Below are 21816 nucleotides of genomic sequence, written 5' to 3' on the forward strand. Positions count from 1 at the left end.
GGGGTAGATCGGATAGATAGCTGGGGCATAGGTACAAGACGAGTTCACGCCTACCCCGATTTAGGGATTAGAGAAAGGTTGTTCTCTCAAAGTATTGAATCCAGATCTTGAACAAGGGGCCCCACCCTCTCCATAGGGCTGAGAGAGTTTGGTTTTGGTGATTAGTCACAAAAACCAATTGTTTCATTAGAGGATCAGTAGGACTGAGGATAGAGACGTAATCTCGGGGGTAAAATTAGATATTTGACCTATCGTTATTATGAACAACCTGTGAAGGGCTCGACTTGCTGATTATAGTTAAATCATGTGGACATAATATATCTACAGTGAGGGGAGTGAAACTATAGACTTTACTGAAGTGACCCATTAGGTTAACGAATGAGGATTAATTTGGTCTAATGAGTTTAGGCCGATTAATCTCGGATCGTTGAGCCCATGATCTGTAGGGTCCGCGATGCGATCTTCCCTACTAGCTCGTAAATGGGACTAGCTCTAGAATAACGTGATAAGTTAATTTGAAACGTTCAAATTAGAATTAAGGGATATTATATTATATGAGATATAATACATGTTAATTTAGAATTAAACGGAATAGCGAGAGAATTTATTATTTAAATATGATTTAATATATAATGATGATATATGTTAATTATTAATATTTGCATGTATTAAATTAATTTAAAGTTTTATTTTAATAATTAATTTTATTTTTTTAAAATTCAAAATAGATTCTTAATAAAAATCAAATTTTAATTTTAGATAAAATTGAAAAATGGAAACAAAACACAATGGGAAAAATGGATTTTTCCATTATCCATCACCTAAGTAGCTCACACATGAAGCATTAACATTGCCTTGTCTTCTCCAAGCATGAGCTGCAATTCATGCAACTCTTCTCTTTACATGTTGATCTGCAATATAATGAAGAGATTGGAGTGAAAATCGGGCATGCAATCTATAGAGTTTTTTTGAGAAAAATTGGTTTAAAGAAAGGTTCTTCAACAAGGTTGCAGCAATGAGTTTTTCTCCTTCATCCTTTGATTCAAGCTTGTTTTGAATCCCATAACTCAATCTAGAGCACCAAGAGAATAGTGGGAAAGATCTTGAGGTGGTCTACAACAAGATATGGAGAAAATAGCAGCTGGAGATGGAGCTTTGAAGATGTTTTACAAGAGGTATGTCTTAAAACTCACTTTTTCTGCAAAAGCATACTTTATATTTTACCAAAATTAGTAAATTTGAATATTTAAATTATCCTTGTGCTTCCGCTGTTGTTGATACAATCCTACAATGTACAAGTCTCGTAGACCTAGATTCTCTAGATGACCCTTAAACGCTTTAGTCAAGAGAGCCTTCATAAATGGATCAACAATGTTGTACTTTGAGGCAATCTTTGTGATGATCACATCTCCTTTCTACACAATCTCCCATATATGGTGATACTTCCTCTCAATATGTTTTTCTCGTGTGTGATTGTGAGGTTCTTTAGAGTTTGGTACTGGCCCACTGTTGTTACAGTGTAAGGTGATAGACAAGTTCATATTTGAAACCATTTTCGAATCACTTAGGAAGTTCCTTAGCCAAACTGCTACCTTTGCTGCTTCATAAGCAGCTACATACTCAGCTTCTATAGTAGAATCTGCAGTGCATCCTTACTTGATACTACACCATACTACAACCCCTCCATTTAGGGTAAAGACTGATCCTGACATGGATTTCCTAGAATTCTTATCAGTTTAGAAATAAGAGTCAGTGTATCCTGTAAGGATTAAATCCTTAGCTTCATATATCAGCTTGTAGTCCCTTGTTCTCCTAAGATACTTGAGGATTTTCTTAACCACTGTCTAGTGGTGTAACCCTAGATTGGACTGGTACCTACTGAAAATTTCTACTATATAACAATGAAGGAATGATATATCAATCAACGGAAGACTACATAATCAATAAGTACTTAAACTACATTTAATTTGAGTTTTAAGCATGCTATTCATATGATATTCAAAAAAGGGTTTGAAACACATATTACCTTTGAAGATATCCTTCAAAAATTCGATTGAGATCCACTAAGATAGAGCTTGAAACAGCGATAGAACTACCACCAAGATCTTCTCTACTATGCTCAAGCTGAAACATGTGGTGGAAACACTTAAACAAGTTGAATTGATGAAGAACAAAAGTAGGGTTTTCGGGTTATAAATTCAGAAAGTATATCTCAGCATCATTCTTGATCTTTATGCATAAAGCTTTTATATATAGAAATAATTCATGCAAATGTAAAGAGTTGCATGAAGAACAACTCCAACTTAAAGATCATTGCAAAACAAAAATGGAATTTGGTGATTATCCAACATAATGGTTAGTGGATTTGTAACACCCCAATTTTTTTAAATTATTTTTGTAATTCAGTAATTTTATTAATTGAGGGTATTTTTGAAATTTTTGGACTTAAGTGTAATTGCGGGAATTTAATAGATTGAGGTTGAAATTATTCAATTTGGAAATAATGGCAGAAATTAACTTTCTTTTGGGAAGAAAAGAAAGTTAATAAAATAAAGTAGAATAAGGAAAAGAATAAAATAAAAGTTATTTTATTTCCCTTTAAGTTATTATTATTATTATTATTATTATTATATAAAATAAAATCTTTTTTCCTTCTTTTTCTTCACGCGTCCGCCCCCCTCGAAATTTTCCTTCTCGCTGCCTTCAGCCCGTCGCCCAATCGCCCGTTCTCCTCAGCCGCTCGTCCAGACCGCCGTCGCCTGAGTCCAGTAGCCGGTCTCCACCACTGCTCGCTGCCGATCTCGACCAGCCAGCCAACCGCTCGTCCAGCGTCGCTTGCCCATCCGCACGTCGATCTTGCTCAGCAGGTCAGAGTGGCGTCTGCGCTGCCGTCGCCCTAGCCACTTGATTGTCGCGTGCCGCGCCCGTCTCCCAACAGCTCGAGCCGCCGCGAGATCCAACCACGTCGTACCTTTTCAATGAAGCCGTCCACATCAGGGCTGCCATCACCGTTGCCGTCGCCTCCAGCCGATCTCCTCCACCACCCATCGCCGTGCTGCCCAGCCCCTATTGCGTGGTCTTCGTTGTACTCTTAGATTTGGGTAAGATCTTTTTTCCATTGGGTCGGGTTTCTTGAAGGATTTCTTTGAATGCCAATTAAGTTGGAATGAAAGTTAAATTAGCCGCATTATATTGATTTTAGATTTTAGCTTGGGAAATTACAGAAGTGGCTGTCCAGCGGATCTGAGATTGTTGAGCAAGAGTTTTGGTAAGAGTTATGGTCCTTGTCGTTGGTTTATGGGCATGCTTTGATTACTGAATTAAATGTTGACTTAACCATTGTATCTTTAAGGTTCCAAGTCATCGTCCATTGGGATTTAAAATCTGTTAGGAGGAGATTTTGGAGTCGAAATCTTGGGAGTGGTTGTTGATCAAGTTTCTTTGGGTAAGCTTTTGGGTATTTTGGATTTAGGTATGAGGTTTCACAGTTATTGTTGGACTGAAATTTAATGGTTGTATTCGTATGTTAGGGCCATTACTTCAAACCGCTGTCATCGTTTGGTTGTCTTGGTTGTCTGATTTTATCTGTGGATTTTCGATTAAGGTAAGTAATCTTACTACTGGAACTGCCCACGGGCCAGACACTAGATATATGCTAGCATGATAGATGAATATTAGGACATAATGATAAAATGATAAACGGATAGTATAATATGATCAATATTTGTTCTTGTATGAGAATCTAAAAGATTTATTTGTGCACGTAGATACTTGCATGTTAGTAAGAGATGATACTTGATTCACTGAGGTTGTATTTGATATGAGGATATCCAGGCGTATATGCATGTTGTATAGCCATGATGTTGAGGTGTATATGTATGTTATAAAACCATATTGTGATAATTGTAATGTTGATACTGTGATAGTGTCTTTACTGATTAGTTAGATACCCACTAGATATTGTGTTTCCTTCAGAATTCACCAGATATTGTGTTTCTTTTCAGGTTTCACCAGAGATTGTGTTTCTTTCGGGATTCACCAGGGATTGTGTTTCCTTCGGGATTCACCAGGGGTTGTGTTTCCTTCTGGATTCACCAGGGGTTGTGTCTCCTTCAAGATTCACCAGAGGTAGTGGGTATACTTAACTACAGTAGGATAGAAATAAGTTTTTCATGTATGTATGTGTCCCATGAGGACTAGAGCAGTTTATATGTTCCACTAGAGGTAGGCATCTAGAGGACATAGATACCTAGCCTGACCTAAGTAGTGAGGTTATGTACTGAGTATTTTATATTCATATTTTCTCATGTTGTTGTTTCAAGTAAAGGTAGAGATGCACCGACGATTGACAAGCGGAATTCATGATCAAGCCACTGGGACCAGTTTTATGCTTCCGCTCATGATATTTAGATTTCTTTCCATGTTCTTTTTTTCAACTTTCAGTTTTGCTGTTTGAAAATTACTATTAAGAATTGTTTTCAAATTTATTATTATCATATATGATTTATGGGTACCTTATTATTTGTTTTTAACATTTGAATTTAATGAAGGACTTTTGAACTTACCTTATTTATTTAGCATTTATTTCACCTTAAAAGAGTGTCGTTTTAAGTTCCATGCATATATGTATTTAGTAACGGCCTAACTTAAGTCCTAGGGGGTCGGGTCGTTACAGGATTTTTTTCAAAAATTGGAAAAATCCACTAACTAAAAATGATTTAAAAAATCATCATTATTATATTATTATTTTTAAAATTAGTTTTAAAAAATTAATTAAATAAAACTAATTTTAATTTATTTTTTATTAAACTTTTTAATTAATTAATTTAAAAAATATTAATTTAATATCTAAATATTAATAAAATATCAATATCACCAATAAATCAATTTTATATTTAAAACATAATTTAAATATTAATTAATTTTTCAATTTCATTTAATTTCAATTAAATTATACGTTTATAATTGTATCATATACAATCAATCGAAAACCCTAAAATTGAATTTGAACATCTCAAATTCATAACTCTAATTTCATACATCAATACTCAATTTGTTATTCCAATTTAACGAGCTAGTAGAGGGACCTAATGGACCTACAGATCATGAGCTCCAACGATCTGTAATTAATTTGTCAAAACTCTTTAATCGAATTAATTACTATCCGTTAACTATCAAGATATATCATTATAGCTCGATAGTTTCACTCTCCTCACTGTAGATATATTTTTGTCCATATAAATCATAATTAGTAAGTTGATCCTTCACAGGTTGTTCGTAATTATAGTTGGGTCAAAATTATCGTTTCACCCCTGTAAATACATCTTGTTCCTTAAGTTCCTACTGACCCTCTAATGAACAATTAAATTCATAATACAACTTATGAATCTTGTTCTTCTTTATCATGAGAAGGCGAGGCCCCAATTGTTCAAGACCTAGAATCATGCTAACCCTAAAAATAGGTAGGAGTGAATTTCATCTTGCAGAGCTATGTCCCCAACTATCCATCCGGTCTTATTCCTAAAATAGAAGGCTTATTGAGCAGTGCTGTTGGACTACTCTCACCCATGCAGATCAAAGAATAATCCCGAATAAACAGAGTTCATAACTAGCTTAGGATTAAGATCGAGTTATCCTAGGTTACTTAAATACGAAATAGTCAGTTTTAACAGTAAACGGTTGTTATAAAGAAAAGTGACTATTTCGTGGTCTAGTCTATATGCAAACTCATTGCATAGGATGCCCCCAATCACATGTTTCTACATGAATGATCTGTGGATCACATCATTTGTATTACCTATACAAAATGGGTCGCATCCAATAGTGTTACCAGGATGAGATACCCAATTTCATCCATATACTTATAGACAAACCATTTAGGCAATATACTATTAACTTGATCCTGTTTATGTCACCTTATAAAGTTAAGTATTCATACTATAGCCATGAATATGTTTATTGGATTTGCAAAATCAATTACTTTATTGAATATGATACTCAATAATAGAATGTTTAACATAAAATTTACGAACTGCAAGTTATAGGACATTCCCAACAAATACATGTTTGGCTTAGTGACGAGCATAACATACATTAAGCTTCCCATAGCTAAGGCATAGGGAATACGTCTCATATCCTCAACTTCTTGAGGGGTCATTGGACATTGTTCCTTAGACAAGTGTGAAGGAACTATGAAGGTCCTGTGCGGAAGTAGGGATGGTCCGAAATTCCAATTTTTACAGAACATTGAATTTTACTTAAGCTAAAAGAAAAATTATGCATGAAAATAAATTTACAACATGCATTTAGAAATTAAGAAAAGAATTAGGAACTTACCCTTGAAGATCCGATCTTCTTCGTGTATCCTCTTCTCCAAAATGTCACGAACTGCAACGTACTCGAAACTCTAATTGGCCACTACCAATCAGAACCTCTTGTATTCTCTGGGATGAGAATCTAAGGAATTGTGTGGGCTCTTGGTACTTTGGGAGAGGGGAAAATTGAGAGAAGAAGAGATCTGGGAGTTTTTCTTGTGTTTTGTTTTTTACACACAGAGAGGTCTATAAATCTTTATTCCACAAAATTTGTGAAGAAAAAAAAAACCAACCCCATAACCACACCACCACTTATGTAGTAGTTGAGAGAGATTAGGGGAGGCAAGTTATTTCTGTCCCATTAATTTGAATTCAAATTCAAATAAAATAAATTAATCTAAATTTAAATAAAACTATTATATATATATATCTTCTTCACGTTTCTCCCTAATGTTCACACTGTGAGATCTATCCTCGGCCTCGAGGCACCTTGGGAGTGTCCACTTAAAGGATGGTGTTTGGGTAGGTTAATACCAAGGTGAATAGAGAGAATGTCATAGCAATTGAAGGAACTCTTATTCAAGAGAACCAGTGAGCGGAAGCAAGATCTTTTCAAGCCCATTGTGAAAGAATAAATGCATTCACAAACATACAAGAACAATTATATATTATAGAGAAAATTACAGCATGCTTTCTTACTAAAACAAAAGAAATTGAGAGACATACCTTTGAAGAACTCTTCTTCACGTACTCCCTCAATTTACATTGGTCAAACGTAAAGAAATGAAGAGAAATCGTCTGGAAAACTCTCGCTCTTGCTGTGCAATTGTCTAGCAAAATCTCGCTCTCGTTGCAATCATGAACTGTCTGATCCTCGAATGACAACCTTCGACACTACCACTCGGCAACCTTGGTATTCTCGAAGTGAGAATCTAGGAGGTGTGGACTCTGTGTGAATTTAGTAGAGGGAAGGAGGATGTATACTATCAAGCTAAATGATCGAGTAAGTGGGAGAAAGGTTTAGTCCATCGTATAGACAGTGGGTACTCGATCGTCTAGTAGTCTCTCGCTCTTATTAGCAATTATCTAGCAATCTCTCGCTTTATCGTTTAGTCTCTTGAAAAGGCTATCATATAGCCTCTCGTGAGTGATCGATTAGTAATTTGATAATGAAGCGATCATCCATGAAATGAAAACTCTTTTCATTTTATTCTTCAGTTATTAAAACTGAAAATAACCTCCCACTTTCACGGTTTATGGAGAAAATAAATAACCAACTAAAACAATTATCTCATAGTTGTTTTTATTATAAATAAATATAATAACTGACTTATCATATTATATTTATAACCTATAGTTTTAATATCACATCATATGTAATATTTAAACCATAGTTCTTTTCTCCTTTATTTAATATAAATCGTATTTATATCAATTCCTCCAATTAATGTATCTAATACATCAAATCAATTATATCACATATAATTGAACCAATTTAATTATATCATAGATAATCAAATTCCCTCTTGTTAATTTGAACGCTTCAAACTAATCTAAAAACTGATTCTCAACTTGAATCCATTGAGCTACCAAGGGGACCTTATGGATCTGTAGCTTGAAGCTCCAACGGTACGTGAATAACTGACTAAACTCTTTAATCACGATATCCACCATCCGTTAACTGCCAGGCACTCTACTAAAAACTGACAGCTGCACTACTCGCACTACAAATATATTTATATGTCCATTGGATATAACCAATCAACAGTATGATAACCCTTCACAGATCGCTCGTAAGTACAGCTGGGCTAATTTACCATTTTGCTCTTGTAGTTACATCTAACTCCTTAAGTACCACTGATTCTTCTAATGAACAATACATTATAGTCCTACTATGAGTGAACACTTCTCAGGCCATGAGAAAGTGTGTGGTGCCACATTGTTCAAGCCCCAGAATCAGCCCTTAAGGGAGCAATCTATCTACTTACCCCTGTTTTGGGGAGGGAGTGAATTTCTTCTTATGTAGCTGAGTTTCTAGCTCCCAAATCTGACGAATCTTAAAAGTGATAGGTTTGAGTTGGAAATCTGGCCACTTGCACCCAGGTAAATCAAAGGACATCTCTTATAGGCAGGAGTTCCCAACTCACTCAGGATTAAGGTCATGTTTTATATTCATCCTAGTGAAATGAAAGTTTTTGTCATGAACGGCGTTATATAACGAGACTAAATATTTTATGGTTCGGTCTTATACAAACTCCTTTGTATAGGATATCCTTGCTCGCATGTCTCCATATGAATGATTAGGATCAGACCATCTGTAGTACTTTCAACACTTATAATATCTACAAAGCGGATCGTATCCATAATGTCACCAAGATAAGGTTTCCCTCCTTTATCCATATACTATAGACCATTTAGGTTTAAAAGAAATCAGATATGAGGATTTTCATGAGCAGCGGAATGATCGTTCCAAATTCAATCGTATTTGAACATACACAATTACAATCAACAAACATAAACTAACTGGTCATGCAACATAGGAAATTACAACATGCTTTCAACAAGATCAAGGGAAAGAATAAACATACCTTTGAAGACTGATCTTCAATCTCCCTTGATCATGAACGCTCGCTTAATCTTCAAGACTTCAACTCACGAATGCTTGAACTCAGTGATCTCCAAGATCACGATTCATCAGCAACCACCACACAAACACCGCAAACTCAACGAATGGCCTCCAGAAACCTCAAACTATGTCGAGTTGAGTACGACACCAACACCATGGCTACCTTGGTATTCTTAGTGTGAGAATCTAGAAGTGTAGGCTCTGTGTGGACTTGGTTAAAGGACGAGACCGGAAGAAGAACAATTGTGTAAACGATTAAACAAGTGGGAGATGACAAGGTCTATGGAACGATGCCCAATCGTTTAGAAGAAGCTTCATGATTGTTTAGCAAAAGCTCCCCGATCGTTTAGCTATCGGCTAGCGGAGTGAACTATTGTGTAGTGTCACTCCATGATCGTCTAGTCTCTTCAGTTACCGTTTAGTGAATCCTATTCATTTGACAGCCACCGTAAGTAATTTCGAGAATGGAAAATTCAAATCATCAACGACTAAATTTAGGAAAACATTTTTCCTTTTATCTCACGGTTACCATGAAAACACCAATAACCACCAACTCAATTGGTTTTTAGAAAAAAAGAGATAATTATCCAATAATTAATATTATTATAAATATATATGATAACCAACTTACCATACTATATTTATAACCTATAGTTTTAATATGTCATCTCATGAAAATATAAACTATAACTATTTTTCTATTTCATGGTACTTAATGTAAATCTCATTTATATTAATCCTCCACTTGATGTATCTCATACATCACACTGATGATATCATATATAATCGAATTACCTCTTGTCAATTTGAACATTTCAAATCAACACCAAGAACTGATTCTCAACTTGAATCCATTGAGCTACCAAGGGGATCTTATAGACCTGTAGCTCGAAGCTCTAATGGTACGTGAATAACTGATTAAACTTTTTAGTTATGGGATCCACCATCCGTTAACTGCCAGACACTCCACTAAAGACTGACAGTTGAACTTATTATGTGTCCATATCAACCAATCAACAGTGCGATAATCCTTCACAGATCGCTCGTAAGTACAGCTGGGCCAATAACCATTATGCCCTTGTAGTTACATCTAACTCCTTAAATACCACTGATCCCTCTAATGAACATAAGTCATAGTTCTACTATAATAAGTCCTCTCTTCCGAAGAGAAGCCGTGACCACTATGTTTAAGACCCAAAATCAGCCCTTAAGGGAGTAATCTATCTACTTATCCCTTATTCGGGGAAGGAGTGAATTCCATCTTGTGTAACTGAGTTCTCAGCTCCCAAATCAGACAAGTCCCCAAAAAGATAGGCATGCTGAGTTGGCAATCTGGCCGCTCTCACCAATATTAATCAAAGGACTGCCCTCAAAGGCAGGAGTTCCCAAAGCACTCACGATTGAAGTCATGTCACCTATGGTCGTTTAGGTGAGATGTAAGTCTCCAGTATCAACGACGTTATATACAAAGACTAGTCATCTCGTGGTTTGGTCTTATACAAATTCTTTGTATAAGACACCCCCGCTCGCATGTCTCCATATGAATGGTCAGGATCTACCATCTGTAGTAGTTCACAACACTTGCAAACCTCTACAAAGCAGGCCGTATCCATAGTGTCACCAGGATCAGGTATCCCACCTTAATCCTTAGACTACAGACCTATTTACGTTATCACTTAAGGCATGATCCACTTGTATATCTCATATACATGCTTAGGTTTACATACAATAACCATGGAGCTTTGTTTATTGGATATGAGTAAATGCCAGATAAAATAACTCTTATTTTATTCATAAAAATGTGTATAGATTACAAACTAGGAGACTTCAGGAGAATTAGGACATCAATCCCAACAAGGTTATCACTTAAGGCATGATCCACTTGTATGTCTCCACATACATGCTTAAGTTACAACGATAACCAGGGATCATAGTTTATTGGTTTGTGGTTAATGCAATTAAAATATCCTATATTTTATAGACAACGGTGAAGAAAATATCTCATATTATTACATCACAAATGTTTGTTCATACACGTTTTTACAAACTACAGGACCATACGAGACTTAGGGTGTCAACCCCAACAATAACTATAGGTTATATGCCATAAAACATATAACCTATGGTTTAGTATTGTATCATGTACAATATAACCTAGTTTTACTTCTCTCATCAATGTTATTTAATATAAATCCCATTTATATTAAATTTAATTATATGAATCAAAATCATATAATTAATATTTGAATCATATTCAAATATTTATTTTCTCTTAAATAAACTTTGTATTATAATGTATCAAATACATTATAGTAATTATATCATATATAATTAAATTAAATTAATTAGATCACATATAAGTAATTCCTCAATTAATTCAAACATTTCAAATTAATCCAAAATTGATTATCATTAAATCCCTGTTGAGCTACAGAGGGAATCTCATGGACCTATAGCTTGAAGCTCCAATGGTACTTGAATAATTAATTAAACTCTTTTAACTAAATTATTCAACATTCATTAACTGTCGAACACTCCACTAAAGACTGACAGTGCACTCTTCGCACTACAGATATATTTCTGCATCCATTAGATATAACCAGTCAACAATGCGATGACCCTCCACAAATTGCCCATAAGTACAACTAGGCCAAAATTACTGTTTTGCCCCTATAGTTACATCTAACTCCTTAAAGTACCACTAATCCCTCTAATGAACAATAAGTCATAGTCCAACTATGACCAAACCCCTCCCAGTTTAGGAGAGGATGTGGCGCTACATTGTTCAAGCCCTAGAATCAGCTCTTAAGGGAGCAATTGATCTGCTTACCCTGACGTCGGGGAAAGAGTATCATATACACCATTTTCCTCATTGAGTATTTTACCTGGGCTTATTTAACTTAGGAAAATTTGGTTACTGGTTTTAACTAAGTGATTGTTTAATTTTTCCAAAAATAACACTTACTTTGGATGGCTAAACAAGTTTGATTAATGTTTATTAAACACTTTAATAAACCTCAATCAACCATCGCATGCTTGTAGCAAATCTATCTAATTCATCTTTCCAGTTAAGTTCCCATGTAGGGGTGTTTGTTTCCGTCAACTTAAATACCCCAGCCTAGATAGAATTAACCTTAGACAAAAGGTCCCTTATAGACACATTTACTACAAATTTAACCTTTTAATTAAGTACCAATTTAATCCTATTAAACTGATTAAATGATTAAACTTAATCTTATTAGAAAAGTGATCTCAGGTCTATGTAATCATATTTTAAAGCTATTTTCAAAAATGATTTTAACCTAAGGTTTGCATGTAAATCTGAATATTGATTTTAATTTCTAAATTCATTCAATTATAACTTTTATAAAATAAATGAAATAAATTAAAACCATTCAATTTCATTCATTGATACACTTAGTAATATTATAACAATTATAAATTACCTAAAGTAGTGTCATGTTTCATGCAATTCGTTTTTATTACTAATCATATATAACACTTATATAACAAAGTAATGATTTATTTAATAACATACATCCATAGATACATTCAACTATATATTATAATACTTATACTATAAATAATGCATGCAAATATATTCTATAACACTTGTATTATATGATGCATGAGCATGCTATAAAACTAAATCATGCAACTATATAATACAACATTTATAATATAAATAATGATACATGAAAAATGCATAACCTATGGTGGGATTTTTACTATATGGCATACATTATGACATATATAAAATTAAAATCAAATCATACATCAACTGTATCATTTAAAATAATTATTAGACCATGATTGGACTCCTAAACTATTACTTAAATTAATATAAGTTATATTAATTTAATTAATAAAAAAATAACTATCTATTATAGCAATAATGATCAACCAGTTCAAAACCAGCAAACCGGGTCTTGAACTGCACGAACTGGACTGCCCAACACCCGAACTGACCAAGAACCAACCGAACCAGTCGAGCAACAAATCGAATCACGTGCGAAGCAGTTTGTTCTTTCCATTTCGCAGTGTTGCAATGCTACGGATAGAATGCTAGGGCACAACGTTGCAATGCTACTATATAGTAGCCATTGTATAGTTACAATCTCCGTCGATTCTCCTCTGATTTTGGCCTCATTTTCTTCAAATTTCTACCGGGACAATCATGAACGACTCAACAAACAACAAATAGAGACTCTATAACGATAATTATGCCCAACACACGGGCCTTTGCAAATCAAATTTGTAAAAAATAAAAGCTATGAAGACTAGAATCCAATCTCGTAAACATCCAAAATTGTAAATCAAACATTCCATACATTCATCGATCATGAACTAATTATAGAATGCAAAAACTCACCAATTTTGTAAAATTAATTCTGAAAATTGGAAAAATTGGGACCAAAACCTAGCTCTGATACCAATTGAAGGAAACAGTGAAGGTCCACTGCAGAAGCGGAAATCGGTCCCAAATTCCAATTTTTACAGAATACAGAATTTTACAGATCAAATAGAAAAATTATGCATTCAACTCTAAATTTATAGCAGGCCAATAAGAATTAAGAAAAGAGATTTGGAAATTAGAATTAAGAAAAGAGATTTGGAACTTACCCTTGAAGATTTGATCTTCTTCGTGTATCCTCTTCTCCAAAATGTCACGAATTGCAACGTACTTGAAACCCTAATTGACTACCACCAATCAGAGCCTTTTGTATTTTCTGGGATGAGAATCCAAGGAGTTGTGTGGGCTTTTAGTATTTTGGAAGAGAGGGAAATTGAGAGAAGGAGAGGGTGAGATCCATAGAACTTTTTCTTTTTTTAGAAAACTTCTGTGTCGTTTTCTGTAAAACCCAAAAGGAAGAAGAAGATAACATCTCCTCTGCACACTCACCCACACACGCACATAGCAGAGAGAAAAAGGGGAAGGGAGTTACAACTCCCTCCCAAAAATAATTTTCAAAAATAAATTAATTAAAAAAAATTTATTTTAATAAAACAAATATATTTATATGATAACCACTTTATTATATAATATATATTAAATTTTATGTTATATCAAATATAACATATAACCTATAGTTCAATATTGTATCAACTACAATATAACCTATAGTTTTCATTTTCGCATTAATGCATGGTATTCAAATATTTATTTCCTCTCAAATAAACTTTTGATACATTATAATAATTATATCATATATAATTAAATTAAATTATATCACATATAATTAATTCCCTCAATTAAATTGAACAATTCAAATTAATCCAAAATTGATTCTCATTTAATCTTTGTTGAGCTACAGAGGGGACCTCATGGACTAGTAGCTTGAAGCTCCAATGGTACTTGAATAATTAATTAAACTCCTTTAATTAAATTATTCAACATCCATTAACTATCAGATACTCCACTAAAGACTGTCAATTGTATTCTTCACACTACAGATATATTTTTATGTCCATTGGATATAACCAATCAACAGTGCAATGACCCTTCATAAATTGCTCGTAAGTATGACTAGGCCAAAATTACTGTTTTGCCTCTATAGTTACATCTAACTCCTTAAGTACCACTGATCCCTCTAATAAACAATAAGTCATAGTCCAACTATGACCAAACCCTTCTCGGGCTAGGAGAGGGTGTGGTGCCACATTGTTCAAGCCCCAGAATTAACCCTTAAGGGAGAAATTTATTTACTTACCCCGATATCGGAGAAGAAGTTCACATTGTTCAAGCTCTCATCCATACAAATCAAAGGACCACCTTGTTCAAGCTCCCTAATTAGAAAAATCCCCAAAATAGTAGGCTTATTAAGTTGGCGATCTGGCCACTCTCATCCATACAAATCAAAGGACCACTTCATATGCAGGAGTTCACATCTCACTCATGATTCAGGTCATGTCACCTATGGTCATCTTGGTGAAATGTAAATCTCAATTATGAACGACGTTATATAATGAGACTAGTCATTTCGTGGTCCGATCTTATAAAAACTCCTTTGGGGCCATTTGGAGTCCCAACATGAGATGGTATAACCCCACATCCTGTATCATCTCAGTTTTTGGAGGTGCATTATCCTATCTCATCGATTTTAATTGTTTGTGGGCCTATTTTCGGAACGTGTTTCGTATCTCACCGTCATTTTCCTTTTGTGTATCCTATATCATCTCAGTGCTTAAACATACTCGATCATACTCGATCGTTCATACTTGATCAAAACTCCTCAGACATCAGAACTCTCCAGACATCAGAAATCCCCACATCCTATATCATCTCAGCGCCCCAAACAACCTCAATATACAGAATACCCCCACCCACATGTCTCCACATGAGTGATCAGGATTAGATCCTATGTAGCATGTTACGATGATTGTAACATCTACAAAGTGGACCGTATTTGATAACTTATAGAAATACAAGTTATTTATGCTTCCTTATTCAGATATTGCGGCCAAAAGAGAAGGAATATGCGTCGATTGTATGAAAATTAGCTCAGAAATACAATAAATATAAATTAACGCAATTACACCCACTAACATCATTAAGATGATAGAAGAGGATATTTCTACTCTGTTTTGCAGGAAACCAAGTCACCGCTTGCGATCAAGGCTCAATGAGAAACTGAACAACGCATCTCTGTCACCTTGCACCCGTCAATCAACAATGAAAAGACAATTAATGCAATGATGGCGCAATGCGACAGTCGATCCCGAGCTGAATTTCAACCGCATGCGGTAATAAAAACAACACCACATACTAGCAACCGATCGAAAGATGCAAATGAGCAACGCAAAGGCAGAGGGTTTCGACACGTGTATAACTAACCGTTGTGCAGATTTGACAGTCTGATTGCATAACAGAAGGAATATTTATTCCTCCATCTTCGGAATTTCCATAACAATAAGTGGGGTCTAAAAGTCAAGAGTCAAAGCTTTTCACCTATAAATACCCCCATAGAATACTTGATACGTATATACTTGATACGAGGGCTAATTGATGCTAGATCATTGAGAGAGAGAGGCTGAGCTGAGTACTGATCGAAAGAAATCTGAGAAGAGAAAAGACAATGCCGAGAGGTGAGTCTCAGTGCGATTCTACCAGATCCCCGCCGTGAAGCTCTATGCTTAGATCCCTGCTACCGGTTGAGCAAGCCTGAGAGGGAAACTCATCCTTCCGCACGATCCATCCACCCCAGTAAGTAAATCTCCATCCAAAATGCGCCAAGACGTTGACATTTATTTGTATTTGTTTCTAACTAGACGTTGACATTTATTTGTATTTGTTTCTAACTCTATTTCATCAATTGTATTTCATTCTCTTATTCTATTCATTCACAAATCATGTATCAGATGTTAAATAGTGTTATTGAATGTGTCGATCACTTTCATTCCCACTTCTCTGTCTATTTCCGTTCCTCCATTAATGGATTTCTTCATGAAGTTTTCTTAATTTCTTGGTAACTAATATGGATTAAACGAGTAACTTAATTTGTGCTAAAGAGATAAATGCGTTTAACTAAGGCAGCTGGACGACATCTTCACCTGTGAGAGCAGAAGTGAAGATGTCATTCTGATCTGTCGAGAGAAGGTTAGAAGAATGCATTAACTAAAGCAAATAGTACTTCCAGAGATGGAAGCAACCTTGCGTTCATTACATTCATCCCTGTTTCACCACAGAGATGTGGGAACGCGGCCGATTACCGAGAGGTGTACGCCAAGGGAAAAGCAGAACCATACTTATATCTAGAATGCAATTAAGGAACTTGCGATGTTTGTATTAATTATCTTTTCTGTTTCTGCTTCACACATAAGACTTGTCACCGCATAACACGATCTTTGTATAATCTTCACAGCCAGCCTTGACCTTAGTATCTTATATCATGAAACCTGTATCTTGTATCATTTTAGATTAGATTTACTTTAACGTAATTTATGTTATTATCGCATTTTTTGCCGCTTTACTTTACTTTACCGCATGTTTAAATACTTGTACACAACTCCTTTATAAATTGTAAAAAAACCTTTGGTCGCATGTATCACAAACATAACGCAATAACCTCAAACAGTCCCTGTGTTCGACCTCGGATCACACCGAGAAACTTGCAGTGAAATTATACTTGGTTTCAACGCAAGGAAACTTGTGATAATGCAAAGCATACTATAAGAACATTCATTATTAACGCATATCTTGAAGTAGTATCACATATCATCGCATAAAATCTATGTCATCAAGCTTATGGCATGGACTTGCATCATGCTAAAAATATGCGTAACAAGTTTATGGCGCCGTTGTCGGGGAACTGGTAACGGGGACATGGACTTGTAGTTTATAGATTAAAATTTGCGTTACAGTATTCATAGTATCACCAGGATAAGGTATCTAGCCTTATCCATCTACTACAATCCATTTAGGTTATCACTTAAACATGATCCACCCGTATGTCTTTACATATATGTGTAAGCTACATATGATAACCTTGGATGTTAGTTTATTGGTTTGTAGGTTTAATACTACCAAATGTCAAATAAAACATCTCATATTTTATTAAATAAATAAAATCTTTGTACAATACAGTTACAAACTATAGGACCCTACGAGCTTTAGGGCATTAACCCCAACAAAGTGAACCCTGTGCCTGAAAGGTAATAAACCCTTCTTAAAGTTTTGCATCGAATATCGAGTCAACATTTTGTCGATATAAGTTGCTTGAGAAAGAGCTAACCTTCTGTTTTTGCGATCCCTGATGATTTGGATCCCAAGTACATACTGCACCTCTCCCAAATCTTTTATTTGGAATTAGGCTGCTAGTCATTCCTTAATGTCAGTAAGGTATCCTACATCATTCCCAATGAGTAGGACATCGTTCACATAAAATATTAGAAAAGCTACTTTATCCTTGATGATTTTCTTGTGGATACAAGATTCATCAACGTTTTGATCAAAACCAAAAGATTTGATCGCTGTATAAAATCTAATGTTCTAAGATTTAAATGCCTGTTTCAACCCATAAATGGATCGATTCAGCTTGTAAACTTTTTGCTCCTGACCTTTGGCTACGAACCCCTCGGGCTGAGATGTAAAGATATTCTCCCCAAGATTTCCATTTAGAAAAGCAGTCTTAACATCCATTTTCCATATCTCATAGTCATAATATGTGGCTATGGATAAAAGAATTCTTATAGACTTAAGCATAACAACAATGGAAAAAATTTTCTCATAGTCAACCCTTTCCCTTTGGGTATAACCCTTTGCTACAAGTCAAGCTTTGAAGGTTTTTACCTTTCTAGCTACATCTCTCTTTCTTTTGTAGATCCATTTACATTCATGAATTTGATCCCTTCAGGTAAATCTACAATTTCCCATACTACATTAAAGTACATGGATTCCATTTAAAGGTCCATGGCTTTGACCCATTGGTGTTTGTATATGTCATTCATTGCTTGTTTATAGGACAATGGATCCTCAACACCCTTATCTGGTATGACAACCTAAGTTTCAGTTAAACCTAAGTAACGGTCAGGTTGTATCACAACCCTTCTACTGCGTCGAGGCACTCTCAACGATTAAGAAGGACAAGACTGACTTAAAGTGTTGGCTCTTTCATTAACTCTTGATGAAGGACCAGCTTCATCAATCACCCTGGTTGATTCTTCAGTAGCTTCACTTAATACTACTTTACTATGTGGTTTATGATCTTTCATGTGGTCTTCCTCTAAAAATGTAGCATTTGTCGCTACAAATACTTTATTTTCTTCTTTACGAATACTGGGAAAAATACAAACAATTGTGTGTTTCATTTCCACATCATCAAATATCTGAACAGTATCTAATCCAATCTTTTTATTCAAGTTTGCTTCTATCTGAGAGGAGCAATATTGATGCTGCCGCTGGAGGGGCTCTTGTAGACAAGACGCCCACCGAAGCAAGTCAACTCATATCAATCATGACAGCAAACTCTTAGAATCTTGGGACAAGGACTCTCGATCACACTGTTGCTCAATCCAGTGAAGTAAGTGAGCTAAGATCGTAAGTATCTAACCTTGTTTCTCTTTTTACTCAGGTAGCTCAGGAAGGGCTTCCTCAAGTCAAAACACTTAGAGCATGTGGAGTAGTCGGACATAGTTTCGAGGCTTGCCCACAAGCCTAAGTAAATGACATTGTAGGATTTGAGAGGAAATATGACCACAATGGGCAAACTTATAACCAAGGATAGAAAGATCATCCTATTTTCAAATTGGGATCTCTAGGGCAATACGAGAACCGAAACCAATCGTCATCTTCAACCTCCTCAGGTATGTCTCTAGAGGATGTTGTGGGCCCTTGCTGACTACTCATTAAAATTTCAATAGGAACTCCATCAATTGCAAAAAGAAAACATCCAACTCCAACAAGAAACCAAATTTCTTCAACAAGGTACCAAATCCTTTCAACTAGAGACTAGACAAGACTTCTAAAACTTGGGCACTTAAATCATTCAGCTTGCAACTGTGGCAAGCAAACTTGAGAGTAATCATCTGGTAAGCTCCCCGTCCAACCGAAACACGCGAACATAAGTGCCATAACTCTTAGAAGTGGGAAGGAAATTCCTTCTACCTCTCAAGAAGCTAGCCCAGTTCAATCACCTCCAAAGAAGGAAGAAAAGGTAATAAATGAACAAGAAAGCAAGGTAAGTGAACCAAAAGAAACTTCTATTTTTTTTGAGATATGTGATTACTCTCCTCCTCAAGTAGAACCATATGTACCTAAAGCACCATTCCCTAGTAGATTAGCAAGGCCTAAGGTAGAAGATGCTGATTTAGAGCTTATTGAGATGTTAAAAAAGGTACAAATCAACATCCATTCGCTCAATGCTATTCAACAAATATCCAAGTATGCTAAAGTTTTAAAAGATTTGTGTACTAAGAGAAGAAAAGGGAAAGAAGAGGAGAGAGTAATGGTTAGTAAAAATATGTTTGATCTATTAAAGAAAGACATGTCTAAAAAAATAGAGATATGGGAATGTTTACCTTGTCATGCAAAATAGGAGATAGAATTATTACTCATGCTATGCTAGATTTAGGTGTTTCAATAAATGATATGACTTACCATGTTTATGAAGACCTAAAATTGAATGGCCTACAAAAAACTAATGTTTGCATACAATTAACTGATAGGTCATACATACAACCTCTAGGCATAGTTGAGGATGTCTTGTTAAGAGTTGGCGAATGAAGTTTTCCTGTTGATTTTTACATCTTGAAAATGGATGAACCTTACACTACATCTTTTTCTAATATTTTACTTGGAAGACCTTTCATAAAAACTGCAAAAACTAGAATTGATGTAGATAAGGGGTCTTTATCGGTAGAATTTAATGGAGAAGTAAAGTCTTTCAATATATATGATGCCATGAAATTTTCTGAGGAGTATTTGTCTCTTTGCTCCATAGATACATGTAATATTTTTGATGAATTTTTGTTAACTATTGATGAAAATTTTGACTGTTTGGTTACCTCCTCTATTGATCTTGATGATGACGACTCTTCAATTGATTCTTTGTCTACTTCTAATGATTTTGACTTGAATGTTAATTCTTTTAATAAGGATATTGATGTATCTCAGGTACAAAAGATCGAGCTTAAGGCTTGCTTCACACCTTAAGTATGTCTTCCTTGGAGATGAAAAAGCCTTTCCGATTATCATTTCTAAAGAACTCACGTCTTCTCAAGAATGCATATTAGGAAAACATTGAAGATCTATAAAAAAAGAAATCGGTTGGACTTTGGATGATATCAAGGGAATAAGCTCTTCCTTCTGTATGCATAGTATTGTTCTAGAAGGTGGAGCCAAGGTCATCGTCCAACCTCAAGGAATACTTAATCCAAGGATGAATGAAATAGTTCATAAGGAAATCATCAAATTCCTTGAAGCCGGAATCCAGTTTCAGATAGCCAGTGGGTAAATCCACTACATGTGGTACCAAAGAAAACCAGAATGGCCATTGTAAGAAATGATAAAGGTGAGATGATTGTAATGAGAGTACAAAATGGTTAGAGAATGTGCATAGATTTCAGAAAGCTACACGAGGTAACAAAAAATGATCACTTTTCTATTCCTTTCATTGACCAAATGGTTGAACAGCTCATCGGGAAACTGTATTTTTGTTTTCTCGATGGATTTTTAGGATTCTATCAAATACCAATAATACAAGAAGATCAAGAAAAGACCACATTTACATGCATTTATGGTACATATGTGTTTAGGAGAATGCCATTTGGGCTATGCAATGCCCTAGGTATGTTTCAACGATGTATGATGAGTATTTTCTCCGACTACGTAGAGAAGTGCATATAAATTTTCATGGATGATTTCACTATGTATAGTAATTCTTTTGAAGATTGTTTACATAATGTGAGTTTGAATTTAAAAAGACGCATAGAAACAAATTTAGTTCCAAATTATGAAAAAGGTCACTTTATGGCTTCTCATGGAATTGTTTTAGGACATCTTGTGTCATGAAAAGACATAGAGGTAGATAAAGCAAAAATAAATGTCATTGTTAACTTTCCCTATCCTAAAAATATTGGGAAAGTGTGCTCTTTTCTTGGTAGTGCAAGATTCTACAGGTGGTTCATTAAAGACTTTTCCAAAATTGCACTCCCTTTGTCTAGCCTACTTCAGAAAGATGCCATATTTGATTTCAACGATGAATGCAAGGAAGCCTTTGATAACCTTAAAGAGAAGTTGACTTCAACTCCAATCCTCCAACCACCCAGATGGGACTTGCCATTCGAGATCATGTGCGATCCTAGCAACCTAGCAGTTGGAGCAGTATTGAGACAAAGTTGACAAGAAGTGCTATATTATTTGTTTCACATCGAGAACTC

General features: G+C 35.1%; 1 long non-coding RNA gene across 1 annotated transcript; it reads left to right on the plus strand.

Moving 5' to 3' along the window:
- The first annotated feature begins 2654 nt into the window (after window positions 1-2654).
- On the plus strand, window positions 2655-4053 carry LOC120071651. Its single transcript, XR_005480305.1, has 4 exons — window positions 2655-3101; window positions 3203-3268; window positions 3353-3445; window positions 3531-4053. It is a non-coding gene; the product is annotated as an uncharacterized LOC120071651 (long non-coding RNA).
- Window positions 4054-21816: the final 17763 nt, after the last annotated feature.

Source organism: Benincasa hispida, chromosome 2, assembly GCF_009727055.1.
Source record: "Benincasa hispida cultivar B227 chromosome 2, ASM972705v1, whole genome shotgun sequence".
Classification (NCBI taxonomy): domain Eukaryota; kingdom Viridiplantae; phylum Streptophyta; class Magnoliopsida; order Cucurbitales; family Cucurbitaceae; genus Benincasa; species Benincasa hispida.